Source organism: Gopherus evgoodei, chromosome 10, assembly GCF_007399415.2.
Source record: "Gopherus evgoodei ecotype Sinaloan lineage chromosome 10, rGopEvg1_v1.p, whole genome shotgun sequence".
Classification (NCBI taxonomy): Eukaryota; Metazoa; Chordata; order Testudines; family Testudinidae; genus Gopherus; species Gopherus evgoodei.
The window spans coordinates 41,691,030-41,710,712 of record NC_044331.1 but is presented as its reverse complement, the minus strand read 5'-3'; the positions used below and the strand labels follow the sequence as shown (position 1 = coordinate 41,710,712).

At 42.8% G+C, this 19,683-nt stretch overlaps 1 pseudogene; it reads right to left on the bottom strand.

The window, feature by feature from the left end:
- Window positions 1-206: 206 nt before the first annotated feature.
- On the bottom strand, window positions 207-10,458 carry LOC115658823 (annotated as a pseudogene).
- Window positions 10,459-19,683: the final 9,225 nt, after the last annotated feature.

The window sequence follows — 19,683 nt, the reverse complement described above, 5'->3', positions numbered from 1 at the left end:
TGGGAAATTGTATTACCCCATTTTCCAGTCTGATTCAAGACTGCCGATTTCCTGTAAAAACTGAAATTAAGAACTTGACTCAAGGGATGGGTCAACCCCTTCCCCCAGCAGCTTTAGTGGAACTGAAGTTTATAGGGCTGATGATAACTCCCTTTGGTAAACAGTGTAATAAATGTCTCCATAGGTCTGTTTGTAGGTACTAACTCTCAAGCCACCTGGTACTATGGTGCACAAGAAGCTGGTACAGTTATGCTAGCACATCAAGCATACTTCCTTTAATCAAAAAAAATTGACAATATGTACATTTATTTACAAAAAGGAAGGGGAACATGTTAAAATTGTGTTGTTTCTGCTGTGTGTGCATATGTGTGTGAAAAGCTGGTGCATGGCACTAGGAGAGACCAGTAAAGAAGCAGGTACAAAACAATCTCACTGGCACTGGGAAGGACAGACCAATCTGAACTGGCTGAATTGGGAGTTGACTCAGGAGTCCAGCAGGGTGAAGGAGGGAGGAGTCACAAGTCAGATCCAGGAGATGATGTTCTCGACAGCCGGACTGCAGAGCTGGGTGACCCTGGGTGAGATCCTGGGAAACCTGCAGCAACCTAACAGAGGAGAATCCAGTTGTGATAGGCACCTCTCGGTTTCACGACATATCTGAGCATGTAACTTTAAATGCACCACTCCGGTCAGGATGTGCACAACATCCAGTTCTCTTCCCTTGAAGCTCAGACCATTGAGGAGTTAGTCTCAAAACTGCTGGTGCATACGAACTAGCTGCATTTCCCTAGGATCACTCAGTTCTGAAAAGGGTCCTTCCCTCCACAGTGCACGCCGAAGTCAGAGGCCTGATGGCAACAGTTCCAGCTTAGGTTTGTAGAGATCAATTGTTCTAAACCGAATCCCGCTGGTGACAGGCTGTACCAGCTGCACACCAGTCAACTGGCCATGTTACGGAGATACACAGTGAAGAGAGAAAGGCATCTTCCTCGTTTTCTTGATACACCCACCCACCCACCCAAACACATGATCTTCCCTCATTCAGGGAATACAGTGTCTTGAATATTGTGCCATATTTGAGATGGCACTTCTTAATGCTCACAAAGTGCAGGGTGTCTATATCACAGGTAGTGGTACAGGACACCAAAGCCTCCAACTTTTCTCCCATTAGCCACTTGTTTGTCTCAGCTGCCATTTCACGGATCACATGTTCCTTGGTCCATTTGTCCACTCAGGCTTGGAACTGCTGGTGCAGCCGTTTGCTCACTCTTTCATGGGACTACAGAAATGGGAGAGACAAAAAAAAAAAAAAAGGCTACAGCCACCAACATTCAAGATCACAAAACACTTAAAAAGTGAAAACAAGTCCACTTCCCTAGGCCAACAGATTTGGGATGTTTAGCTCTGCTGGGGTACTGGCAATACAGACACTGACCTTGCCGACTGATCAAGGGAAAGCCTCAGTAAATTGGAGGCAGTGTCTGAACAAGCAGGCACAGCCATCCTTATTCCCTAACTGGAAATACCCAAAAGCCTAGTGTTAATGAAAATTAAGTCTGTGAAATCAAGTGCTCAGGAGTCATCAAATTAAAAAAATCATCAAATGTTTGTTGAACTCTGAACTGAAAAGAAGACAATCTTCTAAATTACCTAGGCTAACCAACTGTACCATATTTTTGAAACTTGACCTCAAAAGTTAGATGCTTTCCCTGACTCTTTCTTTATATAGAAAAGAAGGCTTTAATTCAAAGTGTTGTGTTTTTGTTTTTGTTTTTTTGTTTGTTGGTTGGTTGGGATTTTTTTTTTTTAGAGAGGGTCATGGATTCCGCATATTTATTTGTTATTTAAATGTCATATTATAATCTAACTATTTTTTATTAAATTCTGATTTCATTTTAAACTGGCTCATTTTTAAAAAGAAAACAAGTAATAACAAGTACAATAAGTAACAAGAAATTTTAAAAAGGAATTTTATTTAATTTTTAAAAAAAGTCTTCCAATTTTTATCCACCCTGGACCTTTCTGTAATTATGACATCACTGTGGTTATCCTAGTCACAGACCCAGCACTTTCAAGCAGCTGGTACATTCGTTTGCAGTGCTCCGCTGCCCGGGAGCAACCCTAGACTCCCACTCTCAGTGACTGCAGGGACAAGGCACAGCTCCTTGATGAGATGAACTTGGAGGGCAAAGTCAGAGCACGTGTCAGCTTTTCAGTATTTCAGTTCTTTGCTATCCCCCTTTTTAGGCCCACCCTGACAAGGGGGTTAGCAACCAATGTGAGGTGCCCCTAGGCAAGGAACTGATGAATAAAAGGATGCTAACAGCTGCCTACTCTAACAGGAGAGTTTGGGAAATGGAGGGGGAGGAAAGGAAGGGTTACATCTCAGGAGCATTCAGAGGAAGTTTACAGCGTCCAGTGGATTAAACCGTGTCGTGTCCCATCCTCAAAGCAATATGACGAGTGCTAAATGTTATAGGAGAACAACGCCCCTCCCACCCCAGAAACATTATCTGACTCTCCCCAGACGCCCTTTGGGAGCAAGAGGTTCAGGGAAACACCAGCTGCTCATCCCATTCCTTTCACTCAACTCCTACCTGCTGAGCATGCAGCAGAGCGGTCCTCCTGTACATGTAATCCTCCGATTTGATCACATACACCAGCTTATAGGAGTTCACTTTAAATTTACACTCCAGCTTGTCCAAGCTCTCCACATTCTCCATGGACTTCTTACTGTTTCCCTCCTTCCCTTCCTTCTCCTGCTGCTCCCGACCACGCTGACACTTACGGATCCGCCTCAGGTTCCTGTAAACCAGAGAATCCCTGCTGGGATTAGTGCTCAGCCTCTGCCCACTAGGCTGGACGTATCTGGTGGCTCCAGGCCAGCCCTTCGGAACCCGAAGTGTTGCTCAGAGTGGAATGGTCACAAATTAAACTTGTTTAGGCTCATGTGCCTACCATAAGCCAACCCACTGATCTCAGCTGTTTACAGAGAATGGGGGCCTTTCACAGCTATTTTGCAAACAACTCCCTGCTACTGAAAAGCACTAGACTCAGCACCTTCCGCACGCAGCTAGTGGGCTTCTGTCAGCAAAGGCAGGATTGCCAAAAACTGGAGCTGGTGACTCCCCAAACCTCTGACCTCCCTGCTGCCCGTGGCCCAGTGATTTCCCTACACCCCCCCAAGGGGAGTGTACACCCCCCCTGAATTTCCCCAACACTCCCCCCCCAGTTTTGTGAACTAGTTACATGCCAAACCTGGTGGCTGAACTTTGCGACTTTGTCCTCACCCACAACTATTTCACATTTGGGGACAATATATACCTTCAAGTCAGCAGCACTGCTATGGGTACCCGCATGATCCCACAGTATGCCAACATCTTTATGGCTCACTTAGAACAATGCTTCCTTAGCTCTCGTCCCCTAATGCCCCTACTCCACACTGATGACATCTTCATCATCTGGACCCATGGAAAAGATTTCAACAATTTCCATCCCACCATCAACCTCAGCCTAGACCAATCCACACAAGAGATCCATTTTCTTGACACTACTGTGCTGATAAGTGATGGTCACATAAACACCACCCTATATCAGAAACCTACTGACCACTTTACTTACCTACATGCCTCCAGCTTTCATCCAGACCACACCACATGATCCACTGTCTTCAGCCAAGCTCTAGGATACAACCGCATTTGCTCCAATCCCTCAGACAAACACCTACAAGATCTCTGTCAAGGATTCTTACAACGACAATACCCACCTGCTGAAGTGAAGAAACAGACTGACAGAGCCAGAAGAGTACCCAGAAGTCACCTACTACAAGACAGGCCCAACATAGAAGATAATAGAATGCCACTAGCCATCACCTACAGCTCCCAACTAAAACATCTCCAGCACATCATCAAAGATCTACACCCTATCCTTAAAGATGATCCCTCACTCTCACAGATCTTGGGAGACAGACCTGGCCTTGCTTACAGACAGCTCCCAAACCTGAAGCAAATACTCACCAGCAACCACACACCACAGAACAAAAACACTAACCCAGGAACCTATCCTTGCAACAAAGCCCGATGCCAACTCTGTCCACATATCTATTCAAGTGACACCATAATAGGACCTAATCACATCAGACATGCCATCAGGAGCTAGTTCACCTGCATATCTACCAATGTGATATATACCATCATGTGCCAGCAATGCCCCTCTGCCATGTAGATTGGCCAAACCGGACAGTCTCTATGGAAAAGAATAAATGGGATGCAAATCAGACGTCAAGAATTATAACATTCAAACACCAGTAGGAGAACACTTCGACCTCTCTGGCCATTCAGTAACAGATTGAAAGGTGGCAATTTTGCAACAGAAAAGCTTCAAAAACAGGCTCCAATGAGAAACTGCTGAACTTGAAATAATATGCAAACTAGATACAATCAATTTAGGCTTAAATAGAGACTGGGAATGGCTGAGCAATTACACACACACTGAATCTATTTCCCCATGTTAAGTATCCTCCACCTTCTTGTCAAACTGTCTGAAATGGGTCATCTTGATTATCACTACAAAAGTTTTTTTTCTCCTGCTGACAATAGCTCATCTTAATTAATTAGCCTTTTTGAGGTGTTAGTCTCTAAGGTGCCACAAGGGCTCCTGTTCTTTTTGCAGATACAGACTAACACGGCTGCTACTCTCTCTGAAACATGCCAATTTAGTGACTGTTTGAAAATTTGAATTGAAACTGAAACATTAATACACACCACTTTAAAAGCATATACAGTGTATGATAAAATACATAGATCTGAAAAAGTATAATAGATTTCAAAAGTATGAACATAGACTAGCTTCCTTATACAGCTGTTTTTTATGACAATGTCAGTACATTCATTTCAGTGATGTTGGCCAACCTAATAATTTCAAATGATGATTTGTAAGCAAAGTCTAAATGAGCTCTCCCTGACAGGTAGTGATGAGCTGGAGGCTGTGGGGGAAAGGCTTCAGGACCAGACTGTATTTACATTCACACCACAGGTATCCAGCAAACAGAGCTGTGTTGCCCAAGTGATAGATTTTGGCTGGGGTTGGGCTACAAATCACTTGAATGCGGGGGGTGGAGGGTGGGAAGTGAAATGTTGTTCTTATTGTATGAGTAAAGGTCAGTAGAAGTGTACTTAGCCTGTGCTGATTGACCTCTATCATATCCCCCCTTAGTTGTCTCTTTTCTAAACTGAAAATTCCCAGTCATTTTAATGTCTCCTCCTGTTTCATACCCCTAATCATTTTAGTTGCCCATCTCTGTACCTTTTCCATTTCCCATATATCTCTTTTGGGATGGGGTGACCATATCTGTACACAGTATTCAAGATGTGGGCGTACCATGGATTTATATAGCAGCAATATGATATTTTCTGTCTTATTATCTATCCCTTTCTTAATGAGTCCCAACATTCTGTTCACTTTTTTGGCTGCACATTGAGTGGATGTTTTCAGAGAACTATCCACGACTCCAAGATCTCTTTCTTGAGTGGTAACAGCTAATTCAGACTCCTTCATTTTATATGTATAGTTGAGATTGTTTTCCAATGTGCATTACTTTGCATTTATCAACACTGAATTTCATCTGTCATTTTGTTGCTCAGTCCCCCAGTTTTGTGAAATCCTTTTGTAACTCTTTGCAGTCTGCCTGGGACTTAACTATCTTGAATAGTTTTGTATCATCTGAAAATTTTGCCACCTCACTGTTTACCCATTTTTCCAGATCATTTATGAATATGTTGAACAGTAATGGTCCCAGTACCGACCCCTCAGGGATACCACTATTTATCTCTCTCCATTCTGAAAACGGATAATTTATTCCTACCCTTTGTTTCCCATATTTTAACCAGTTACTGACCCATGGGAGGACTTCCCTCTTATCCCATGATGGCTTACTTTTCAAAAGTCAATTTAAATTAAATAAATTTTTAAAAAAAGTATATATACTTTTAGAAATCTAGACCTATTATGTGTAACTTGCATTATCCTTATGTTAAATTTGCATTATCCTAACAAAACATTTACTTTATTCAAATCTCTTTTATATATCTCATTGGCCCTGACACCACTCCCCCCCCCCCCGTAAATTCGAACACCTCCCTCTAATTTCAGTTCCTGGGGAAACTACTGCTGTGGCCTATGCCCTCTCTCAGTCACTGGAGAGCAGGAGCCCAGGGTGGGCTCTTGGAATAAACAGCAGCACTGTGTCTCTATGTGCTACTCCCAGGTTAATGTCTTCTAAAGTGGCAGAGTACTAAAAACAAACAAGAGACTGCAATAGCCAACACTGTGATGGAGTAAGATTTTCTCCCTCTGCTGACATGCGTACTTGTGGTCTGTGTGTCACTTTTCACAGCCACAACTTGTTCACTAACATTGGCAGGAAAACCGGCTTCTGGGCCAGGTGTTCCCAAAGTTCGGGAGAGGTAGAATCAGAGTTGACGTATCGCTCTACGTAGTCTGACCAACACTGAAATTGGGCACAGAACACAAGGGGTTAACAGACATCTGCCAAATCAAACAATTCAAACCCAGCTCTGAAGGGGTTTGGTTGGAAGTGGATGAAGGAAAAGCAATCTTTGGAGACTCCATATATTTCACACAGGTCCCACTCACTCTCCCCCCAGGGACGGACATGCACCTGTACTGTCTGGTTTTTGAAATTGTTAATAAGAGCTGCCAACAAGGCTTGTTAAACCCAGTTCACTGAGTGCACTGTGTCACTTAATGAATGTGCCCTGTAGGACTGGAAGCAGCTCATAAACTATAGCACCTGAAACATTGACAGCTCTGCCAACTTCATCCAATATACTCCCGTTTAAACTTTACATGCTTAATAGCTGCAGCTGAACTCTGAGGACAATTGGCTCTTACCTCTCCCTCTACAGGGTCATCTGAGTTCTCCCCTTCGGTGTCCAGCAGCTCAGTGATTAATTGGACCTGGCCCCTGCTCTGAATTAACATCAGCTACAAAGCAGAATGCGGAAGGGGACTTAGTAACAAATGATTCCAAAAAATAAATCCCTTTCCACCAGGGAAAAGGGGAGAATCCAATGAACTTCATGCAACTATCCAGCATAATCCTGTGCCTTCCACTTTGCTGGGAACAATGGGGGGATACTAGCCCCAGTTACACAATCTGAACACAGAAGGAGTTTTGACAATGAGTGGAAAGTTCTAGATCACTAAGGAGCTAATCTAACAGAAGGTAAAAGGATGAAGAAATTATTCTACTTATATGGGCAGAAGAGAATTCCTGGATAGAGAACCATGACATACTTAAAGAGAGGTGGAAGAGAAAAGCATGAACTGCTGCAGTGAACAACCGGTATGTTATTAACGATCAGACAAAATCTCTCTGTTATCCACAAAGTTTGCTCGAAATTGGGATGTTTCTAAGGGCAAAGCAAGGAGCTGGACCCCTTTTAGCAGCAAGCTGTTTTCTGATCAATTTGTGCAGTTTCAATTCTTTGCTTCCCCGATTATTTTGAGACTCTCAGTGGGAACACAGAGACACCCTATAAATGTCAAAGCCATTATCAATGACTTTCACTAGTTAAAGATGGGCCTGGCCACTTCTGATTTCACAGTGATGGGAAGTATGAATTTGATTCGAACTGCAAGTCAGGTTTATTTAATGCATAGGTGACAAATATTAGTAAGAGATTGTTACAGTCTGCCATGGATGAGATGGAGGAAAAGGCGGAAAGCTTCAGTGACCCACCCCAGGGCAGACAGGAGGAGAGAGAGAGAGATTAAAAGCCTAGTGACGGCAATCAATCAATACAGTATTACTCTGGCTTTCGGACACTGAGAAACACAGGGAGAAATCCCAGTTTTACTTCAGGATACGTATTTTTCCATCTTCCTTGCAAATGTCCCATTTCCGAAGAGCTGTTTCTAGAAATATTTATCTGTTTTTTCTGTTCATTCTACAGTTCCTGTCTGGATTTATGCCAACCCCGCCAAGGGCTATATTAAGACTGATAGTCACAGAGCAGGTACTCGGCAGCTCCTCCAGGCTAGGATGCACAATCAGGTCGCCCTGTCAAGTTCTAGGACAGCTGGGGAGCACACAGGTGTCCAGAGGTCCTTGGCATATTTGGATGGTCACGTAAAATGAAAAACTGAGCCCATTCTCCTTTCTCAGCGAGCCTTCGTACTTCCCCTCCTCTTCAACAAGCTCTTCCAGGAGTCCTCCTCCAAGCATCAGTGCAGGCAGATATGGTTCTTACCATGAAACAGTTCTCGTCTGACATGAGCTGCTCGGCTTTGCGCTGGTACGTGGCCTCCACAAGGGCCCGAGATAACTGTGAGGACAGCAGGCCTCTGGTAGCTCTGTTGCTATTCTCTGACAGGTGAGCGTCTGTCACCTGCACATAGATCTCATCGCTCATGATGTGCTGAAGCTGGGAGCAGGAAGGACATGGAGAAGAGGACTCAGGGAAGAGGGTTTTAAATGCCTCTGGATTCAGTGTACTGTATAATGCAGTAGGCCCCTTTCCCCAGCCCAAGTCAGTCAGAGGGCTTTGCACTAGTGTGCAGTATGGACAGCCTGCCTTCTGCAGTCAGGCCGTAGACAAAACAGAACACTAAGAAAGTCTCCAAAATAAACTTCTCCATGTGGCATCAAGCAGACTTTGACATTGATCAAAACAAGTGCAGCGGAGCCTTCATCATTTGCCTGCACTTCTAGACTTGAATGTTTGCATGCAAACACTTATGTCAAAAGCTATATAGTTGATGAGAGGGAAACTATTTTATCTCCCCTGCATATATACACACTGTGGGAGAATTGGTCAGATTTCCAGTTCTTCTCCACTATGCACCATGCAAGTCTCAGAACCAGCCTTATGTTCAAAGTTACAGCAAGCAGAGGTAAAATCCTCTCAGCAAAAAAGGTACATTTACAAGTTGAGAAAAACAAAATTAAAACTAATCCGCCTTGCCTGGCTACTTACAAGTTTGAAACATGAGAGACTGATTCAGAAATGTTTGGAGAGCCTGAATGGACGTCTGGTCCCTCTTAGTCCCAAGAGCGAACAACACCCAAAACAAAGAACACAAACAAAGACTTCCCTCCACCAAGATTTGAAAGTATCTTGTCCCCCTATTGGTCCTCTGGTCAGATGTCAGCCAGGTTTACTGAGCTTCTTAACCCTTTACAGGTAAAAGAGACATTAACCCTTAACTATCTGTTTATGACACCCCTGCATATATACACGCTGTGGCAGAATTGGTCAGATTTCCAGTTCTTCTCCACTATGCACCATGCAAGTCTCAGAACCAGCTAAAGAATATGTCCAGCAATGCAGATTAGACATGAACGTACCCTTAAAAATTCCTGCTTCAAACCTCTGTCTGGGCAAACCACAGCAAAAAAAATTCTAGCCATCTACGTATTAAAACTAAAAACCAATAATGTAGGTTATGAACATGGTAGCCTCTTCTATTGTGAATTATTACTACACCCATTGGAAAACATCATGTCCTTTAAAATAAATAATGATGCTGGCAAAGTACAGTTACACATACAAAGTAACTACGAATTAATAACCGTTACGTGAGCATTATGAAGGAAATGCGTGACAGCTGGCAAAGATTTAGACCATCGAGGTATGTGGGAAAGGCTTGTTAGGCAGTTCTCTTGCCATGAAATTGCTACATCAAATCCAAAGGTTCATTAGCTGGTTGTTTGTGGAGGGGAAATTAAAAATAATTACATCCAATTCTAATTATTAATTATATTCCCAAATTTAAATAAAGAGCCAGTTGGCTGCCAATTTCCTGTCAAAACTGAAATGACGAACTTGTTTTTAGCTCTGTCTTCATACTCCAATGTGTGTTTAACATTTCTCCATAGAAATGGGATCATCAAGGTAGTCAGCATGTGAGAGTTGACACTTGGACTTACACAGTTCAAAGTGACAACTAGCAGCTGCTGCAAGAGGCAAGCTACTGGAGTGGACTGACACAGAATGATTTTGCACCTTGTGGTCAAATCTCCTTTTCTCATGACACATTATACAGACAGGGTTTGTGGAGAGGTCCCGGGGCTCCCTTGGATTAAAATTCCCAATAAAAGCTAAGAGCAATCCTCCCTTAATCCAGTCTGGGGGATGCAAACCCCAAGGGCCCTAGCCAGACAGCCCCAGCCCACCTTGCCTCTGTGATGTCGGCAGTGGCCCCACAAAGGGGGTAGGCCCTGTGTCACCAAGGTGGTAGGCAGCCTGTGGCTCAGTGTGCTCTGGGAGCTGGAGGAGGGAGCACACGGCTGTCTGGGCTCTGCTTTTCAGACAGTTGGGAGCAATTTTTGGAGCGTTTTGCACCTGTTTATACAGAACTCGCGGAGGAATCCACATCCTCATTGTCATCTGCGATTATATGTGAGACATCAACATTCTTCTGTGGCTCGACCATCCCAGCACAGGGTAAGGGACCTTTCCTAGCGTATCCTCAGGGTTAGGAAAAAGAAGGACGAAATTATACCAAGCTCTGACAATCAGCCTTTCTTTAGGTAAATATCTAAAAAGCAAAAATGGAAAACAAGATTAAAATCACTGATTTCAATCACGATTTCCTCTGCTTGTTGATTTAAATCACAATGAAAATCATTGACTCACTCTGATTTAAACCAGCCCGTGCTGCCGTGAACTCGGTGTGGGGTGGAAAGAGGTCATTTTAAATTGTGTTGGATGTCAAGTAATTTTATCCCAAAACTTAGTAAAAATATTTAGTTTAGAGAAACAAGCAATGCTAGGCTAGCTTTTCCTATCTCTTTTTCTGACCATTCAGGGTGTGACTCCACTAGTTTACTCACAGGGGCTCTTTTACATACCTTAGGGGACACCAGGATTAAAGCCAAGCAAAAGAATCTCTTTTAGTAACCATGCTATTTGATTATTGAAGAAAAGAAAACACTAAACAAACCAACAAAAGACAGAACACAAATGAGAAAAGGCTGATTTCTGTTCAGTCTCATCTGTGTGCTTCTCTCTGGAGAGCTTTTAACAGATGACACCTTTGTGAGCAGCCCTGCCTTTGATGGGGCACTTTTCTTTTGGAAAGTTAAAACCAAGGTCTTATTTACCAAAATTATTGTGAGTCATAGATACTAAGACTGTTCATGGATGGGCAAAATACTTTTAAGAGCAGGTGGATCTTATTAATAACTAGACTGTTCATCTAGATGGGCAAAGTAAGCAATTTTAACTAAATCCTCTGAAATAGAAGAAAGTAGTAAAATTACTTAGTTAGAAGAAACCATTTAAGGAGCTGTCTTAAATTACAACAGTATTTCTATATCGCAGCAAAACTGTTACAAGAGTTTATAACTCTAATGCCTTGGCTCTAGCCAGACAGCCCCAGCCCACCTTGCCTCTGTGATGTCAGCAGTGGCCCTGTGTCACAAAGGGGGTAGGCCCTGTGTCACCAAGGGGTAGGCAGCCTGTGGCAGGGTTATAGTTAACTTCTCTTAGCAACACATGCTGAAGTTTTGGGGAGGTTTCCTTGGGTTGGTTTCTTCCCGAGTCTTCTCTCTTCTGTCTGTGTTAGTTTGCTTGTAGAGGAAGAGGATGAGTTGAGTTTGAGTAGGGTAGCAGAGCGTGTGCAGGGTGCTCATTAGAGTTTTTATACTCACCTCTTCTCTATTTCCGTCTAATTTTAGAAAAACACACTTCTCTCACCCTTTCCTTGGCTCCATGCATTCATGGAGCCTCTTCATCTTATGCGTAAGTAGCTTGTTAATGGGTATATGTGTTGGGGCTGTCAGTCTTTCTTGGCAGTTATATTTCCTTTGTTTATGTGGGGAAGATTCTCAGAACAGCTTCAAATTTAGTCTTTTAACTCTTCGTATTCAGTTCATTTTCTGAGATATTTCTTCAGTTTCATTAGGGTTCAGCAGGAAATGAAATGCTGTTTTTTAAAAAGTCCAAACATGCCTGTTCTTTGTGTGAAGGTTTTTAGTTCTTGAAGCAGTCTTTGAAAATCAAATCATTCTTAGCAAGTCTTTAGCTTAAATAATGATTGAAGAAATTGTTGATTCTTTAGAACAATTGTTGGAGAACATTCTTCTTATGTTTCTGAGTTGGGAGAAGGAGTGGCTGGAGCTCTGCTAGTAACAAATTAATTCCCCATTAATATAATAAATAGTCTAGACTTAAATGTCTTCTTATGTTGGTAATCAGCTGAGTAAGGTCATTTGATTTCATGTTAGTACACAATGCATTTTACCACATGTAGCAATGATATTAGAAAACCACATTAGATGCTTTTCATTCCGTTAAAATACATTGCAAATATGCCCTCCAAAACAGTTTGCCATTTCAATATTTTAGAAATCAACTAAGGTTTTCTACAAAACTTTTGCTCAACTACACACATTTTTCTCTAAAGTTTGAAGGATCCAAGCAAAGGGTTTTGTTGCAAAGAGGGGCTGGTAGAGTGCACTTTACAGCCTAGATTTATTGTTCTAACGTATATGGAGATATACCTATCTCATAGATGGAAGGGACCCTGAATGGTCATGGAGTCCAGCCCCCTGCTTTCACTAGCAGGACCAAGTCTTGATTTTTGCCCCAGATCCCTAAGTAGCCCCCTCAAGGAGTGACCTCACAACCCTGGGTTTAGTAGGCCAATAGTTCAAACCACTGAGCTATTCCTCCCCCACAACCCAGCTCTAAATTCCTTTTGAGAATATTCAACATAAATAACATCCTCACCTTCTACAGGGTCAGATCTTTCCTAAAACATTTTTCTTTCTATCATGCGTTTTACTGAGATAAAGGATTAGATCTATACTAAACTGACAGTTTATAGAAGAGGAAGGTTTTCTAGTGTAGATAAAACATTCTTTTGGATGCTTGGATTCTTGACCCAAGTTCCTTAGAGTTACAAGTGGTTTGTTATAGCAATTAAACTTCTATTCAGTATTTTGTACAAAGCACAAATGCCAATAATCAACACCTATTTTAAACAGAGCTCAAAAAGAAAATAGTGTAAAAGTTAAAGCAAATTAAAATGAGGACAGTTGCCTTTGAAAGTTTGTACAGATACTCGTGCGGGACATAAACAGCTTTATGGTTAAGAAGATGTTATTTTCTGGACATTTGCTTGTTTCTGGATGACAGAAAGCTGAAGCCTCCTGCAATTTCTTCGATTAGCGTGAACATTTCATAACCTAGCTAACTAAAACTGGGCTACTCTTCTATTTTCAAGCATCCTGGTGATATTATACTTATAGGTATATTTGAATGTTCAGTAAAGGCACAAACATGTTTGTAAAGACCTAACATTATAAACATAAGTTATAATAATGCTATTCATAAAATGTTTACATCAATATTGAGGTCTCGCCACCTCATAGTGGTCTTGTCTCTCCAGCCAGGCAGGCAGCAAAAAACCTAAATCTGGGTCTCCTTGGCCCATCTAGAAGCACGTGTGAGTATGGGGGTCTGTGTCATGGGAAGGAAGCCCCAGGGACTCATTCATGTTGGTTCTTGCCTTAGGAACCGATATGGATCTTTATGGCTACCTTTGCCGACTGCTGGTTCCGTCTGGAGGTGAGTAGGAATTCTCCCCAGAAATGGACCCTCCTCTCCCCCAATTGCTGTCCTCTCCAGAGCTACCTGCAGGGGACTGCTGGGAATCTGCATGGAATCTCCATGTGACTGGGGAGTCAGGGTCTGCTGATGGAGAAGGTTTGTTTTCTCCAAGGTTCCTTGGAGCATTAGCTTTATTTAAACCCCCAAACATTTCTAGCTCTTCTTGACTGGCAGGGAATTCTCTGATGGGACCCCAATGCAGCACTGCCATCCCAGCCTTGTCTGCACTCTCCTTGTCTCCTGAGGGAGATCTCTTATTAATTAGAGTAGCGGGGACAAGCAGAGCTGGCGAAGTTCTGGCCTCTAATGGAATCCTGCTGGTTAGGCAAGAATTTGGGGCAGATTCTCCACAAATTTTCCCCATTCCCTATTGCCCCTGCCCATGTTATCTCAGCTCCCTACCTGTGGGGTGAGGTATTTGTCAAATGCCTTGGAGATGGGTGTGCAATATAAATGCTCTGGGCTGTGACTGGTGGCAGTTCCTCTCCAGAGGTGCCCTGCAGTGTCATTAGTTCCCCACACAGCTGTATTGTCTACCTCATCCCCTGTGACCAGGAAAGGAGAAATGACCCCCTCCTCTTTATCCACAGCCACAGACCAGGGGAACGAGGCTATGGCAGCCACTGGGTGTTGCAGCCCTTCCCTATCTGAGCCTGCTGCTTCAGGTAAGTAGGAAACAGGGGTACAGACTCCTCAGATTCACCCCGTTCCCTACGTAACCTTCTGTAACCTTGATGCTAAAATGTTTCCAATTCGTAGTAAGTTGTTACAGATAAGGCTGCAACAAAACCCAGCTTCAAGCATCTAGGTCGGTTTCAGAAAATGTATTTAGGCGACACTATGAATGATAAAACCAAACTTCATTCCGAAATAAAATGATTCGTTGAGCAAACAGGTGTGCAGTTACCACTTACACTGTCATCACTGAGTGTGTGTATAACTGTTGTATTGTGGATCAATGCGAGATCAGTGCACTGACAACAGTGTGAAGTAATGGGAATTGTGTGATCATGGGAGACTTTAACTTCCCAGATATAGACTGGAGGACAAGTGCTAGTAACAATAATAGGGCTCAGATTTTTCTGGATGTGATGGCGGATGGATTTCTTCACCAAGTAGTTGAAGAACCAATAAGAGGGGATGCCATTTAGATTTGGTTTTGGTGAGTAGTGAGGACCTCATAGAAGAAATGGTTGTAGGGGACTACCTTGGTTCGAGTGATCATGAGCTAATTCAGTTCAAACTAGATGGAAGGATAAACAAAAATAGATCTGGGACTAGGGTTTTTTATTTCAAAAGGGCTAACTTTAAAGAATTAAGGAAATTAGCTAGGGAAGTGGATTGGACTGAAGAACTTGTGGATCTAAAGGTGGAGGAGGCCTGGAATTACTTCAGGCCAAAGTTGCAGAAACTATTAGAAGCCTGCATCCCAAGAAAGGGGGAAAAAATCATAGGCAGATGTTGTAGACCAAGCTGGATGAGCAAGCATCTTAGAGAGGTGATTAAGAAAAATCAGAAAGCCTACAAGGAGTGGAAAATTGGAGGGATTAGCAAGGAAAGCTACCTTATTGAGGTCAGAACATGTAGGGATAAAGTGAGAAAGGCCAAAAGCCATGTAGAGTTGGACCTTGCAAAGGGAATTAAAACCAGTAGTAAAAGGTTCTATAGTCATATAAATAAGAAGAAAAATAAAGAAAGAAGAAGTGGGACTGCTAAACACTGAGGATGGAATGGAGGTTAAGGATAATCTAGGCATGGCCCAATATCTAAATAAGTATTTTGCCTCAGTCTTTAATGAGGCTAATGAAGAGTTTAGGGATAATAGTAGGATGTAAAATGGGAATTAGGACAGGGAGGTAGATATTACCACATCCGAGGTAGAAGCCAAACTCGAACAGCTTAATAGGACAAAATCAGAGGGCCCAGATAATCTTCATCCAAGAATATTAAAGAAACTGACACAATGAAATTGCAAGCCCATTAGCAAGAATTTTTAATGAATCAGTAAACTCAGGGGTTGTACTGTACGACTGGAGAATTGCTAACATAGTTCCTATTTTTAAGAAAGAGAAAAAAAGTGATCCGAGTAACTATAGGCCTGTTAGTTTGACATCTGTAGTGTGTAAGGTCTTGGGAAAAATTTTGAAGGAGAAAGTAGTTAAGGACATTGAGGTCAATGGTAATTGGGACAAAATACAACATGGTTTTACAAAAGGTAGATTGTGCCAAACCAAGCTGATTTCCTTCTTTGAGAAGGTAACAGATTTTTTAGACAAAGGAAACGCAGTGGATCTAATTTACCTCGATTTCAGTAAGTCATTTGATAAGTTCCGCATAGGGAATTATTAGTTAAATTGTAAAAAATGGGGATCAATATGAAAATTGAAAGGTGGATAAGGAACTGGTTATAAGAGAGACTACAACGGATCATACTGAAAGATGAACTGTCAGGCTGGAAGGAACTGTTACTAGTAAAGTTCCTCGGGGATCAGTTTTGGGACCAATCTTATTTAATCTTTTTATTACTGACCTTGGCACAAAAAAAGGGAACGTGCTAATAAAGTTTGCGGATGACACAAAGCTGGGGGGTATTGCTAACACAGAGAAGGTCCGGGATATCCTACAGGAAGATCTGGATGACCTTGTAAACTGGAGTAATAGTAATAGGATGAAATTTAATAGTGAAAAGTGCAAGGTCATGCATTTAGGGATTAATAACAAGAATTTTAGTTATAAATTGGGGACACATCAGTTGGAAGTAACAGAGGAGGAGAAGGACCTCGGAGTATTGGTTGATCACAGGATGACTATGAGCTACCAATATGATATGGCTGTTAAAAAAGCTAATGCAGTTTTAGGATGCATTAGGCGAGGTATTTCCAGCAAAGATAATGAGGCATTAGTACCGTTATACAAGGCACTGGTGAGACCTCATCTGGAATACTGTGTGCAGTTCTGGTTTCCCATGTTTAAGAAGGATGAATTCAAACTGGAACAGGTTCAGAGACGGGCTACTAGGATGATCTGAGGAATGGAAAACCTGTCTTATGAAAGGAGACTCAAAGAGCTTGGCTTGTTTAGCCTAACCAAAAGAAGGTTGAGGGGGGATATGATTGATCTTTATAAATATATCAGAGGAATAAATATTAGGGAGGGAGAGGAATTATTTAAGCTTAGTACCAATGTGGACACAAGAACAAATGGATATAAACTGGACACTAGGAAGTTTAGACTTGAAATTAGACGAAGGTTTCTAACCATTAGAGGCGTAAAGTTCTGGAACAGCCTTCCAAGGGGAGTAGTGGGGGCAAAAGACTTATCTGGCTTTAAGACTAAGCTTGATAAGTTTATGGAGGGGATGTATGATGGGATAGCCTACTTTTGGCAATTAATTTGGCAATTGATCTTTGATTATCAGCAGGTAAGTATGCCCAGTGGTCTGTGATGGGATGTTAGATGGGATGGGATCTGAGTTACTACAGAGAATTCTTTCCTGGGTGCTGGCTGGTGAGTCTTGCCAACATGCTCAGGGTTTAACTGATCACCATATTTGGGGTTGGGAGGGAATTTTCCTCCAGGGCAGATTGGCAGAGGCCCTGGAAGTTTTTCGCCTTCCTCTGCAGCATGGGGCACGGGTCACTTGCTGGAGGATTCTCTGCAGCTTAAGGTCTTCAAACCACAATTTGAGGACTTCAGTAACTCAGACGTAGGTTAGGGGTTTGTTATAGAAGTGGATGGGTGAGATTCTGTGGCCTGCATTGTGCAGGAGGTCAGATTAGATGATCATAATGGTCCCTTCAGACCTTAAAGTCTATGAGTCTATGAATCTGTAAGTACAGCCTTAGAACCCTGGGACAGAACGGTACCTTGGGGTGTTAATTGGAGCACTCACCGAATTAACAAAACAACTTCCAGTAGAAGCCATTCTCGGACTATTGAATGTGCAACTGCCCCTTACATTACTTATATTTCCATCACCTCCTTATTGACTCTTTACATTACACGTGGTTTACATTAACATCTGTACCAATATCCTTCCCATGCTATTAATGAGCTCAAAAAGGCTCATAAAAAACCCTGCTTAAGCCAGTTATAACCAAAACCTAACTGTAGCATAACCCCGGCCATGTCCTTGCTAACTCTTACTTTCCCATAGCAAGATCTCCAGCTTATCACTAACTTTCCTCACACTAACAACTTCGGTTTTCTAAACTCTTCTACACTTAAGCTGACTTGGGCCCAAAACCCATTTTCTACTTATTTCTTAACCTAAACCATCCCATAGGTAGGCCAAATTCACAGCCGTGAAAAAGTCATGGACCATGAAATCAGACTTCCCCCATGAAATCTAGCTATTGGAAGGGTGTGGAAGGGCAGGCTCCTACTATGGCCCTGGCTCCAGCTGCTAGTCCCCTCTGGGCTCTGGAGAGACGGAACTAGCACTTCCCCTGCACAGCCACCCTCGTGGGGGAGATCAGACTTCCCTCTGGGTACATACCCCAGTTGCTCGGAAGGCAGTGCAGAAGTGAGGGTGGCAACCCCCTACAACAGTTTTGTGACTCCTCCATAACTCCCTTTTGGGGCAGAAACCCAACTACAACATTGTGACATTTCAGACGTAAACATTTGAAAACCTGAAATCGATTTTCAAATCCTATCACCATAAAATTGATCAGAATGGACTGTAAATTTGGTCGGGCGCTACCTATAGGCTATACCTGCCCTTTGCCAACTCCCTCCAGTGGGTCGGCCCCCTCCTTCCCATTACTGAGGTTCTGCTTATGTCTGGCGTTCGACTTTTCTGGAGGCCTTGTGGTCTGCACTGCCTGAATGAGGAGGGCTCCTGGAGTCTCCATCTCCCTGCAGTTCTCCCTCCCCTGGCACTGCACTTAGAAGATTTCTAAATCCTCCAAGCTGTGTTTGCTGCAGGCTAGTCCCCGCTCCCTGCACTGCTGAGACCCCATCGCGCACTGTGTGGGAGTCAGGGGCTGTGATTGTTGGCACCAACCTGTGACAGTGAAGAGGAGAACTGGGGTGGCTTTGCCTCTGATTAGATAATCGCTCCTTTCTGGGTCACACAGGTGTTCAGTGTAACCGAGAAAGTTCTTTGGTGACCCAGGTGTGACTGTATTTGTTACTCAGTGAAATTAGGTTCATTGAAGTGTCACAAGAGGACTGGAACCTGCTGCTTTGGGTACCAAAAACTCCCCTCTCCTCAGCACTATCATTCAGATCATTCCCCTGGGCGTTCAACCAGAGACCTTTAATGGAGAAATTTAACCCTTCTCTTCTATTGACAGACACAGCAGTGCAAGAGACTCCAGTGTCAGCCAGAGGTGGCAACCCACCTGACACAGAGTCTTCTGGTCCAGGTAGGTAGAAAGCAGCTTGATACACAGCCAGAATTCCTTTCCGAGGCCAAAGTTGCTGTTCATCTGCAATGTCTTTTACAGAATCAACATAATGTTTAGTATCTGGGGGTAGCCATGTTAGTCTGTATCCAAGAAAACAACAAGGAGTCCTGTTAAAGATTAACAGATTTATTTAGGCATAAGCTTTCGTGGGTAAAAAAAAACACTTCTTCAGATGCATGGAGTGAAAATTACAGATGCAGGCATTATATAATGACACATAAACTAACATAATGTTTAGTTCTAGCTTGTGCAAACAATATAGTTCCCGTGGGATCCTTCTGGGTGAACAGTGGTATATTAACACAGAGTGCTATATTAGAGAATCACAACTGTTATTATGAGAGTAAATGTCTCATTAGCCTCAGAATTCAGAAGGATGCCCACAACTGCTTATTAACTCGTGCGTGGTTGCAGCAATTATTCAAGCAGTTGCAGTGACAGCTTGTGCAATCAATCATTGTGATCTGTAACTGATTGACTGTGTGTCAAGCGACCATGGCTGTGGCTGGAACTGTGGGTGTTACTGAGCCACACGCATTCCATTCCTGGAAACAGACGCCAATGCATTTGTCATGACTGAGATGCCCATGTTTTTCATATGTATATTATAAATGGCTTTGCGAGTCATG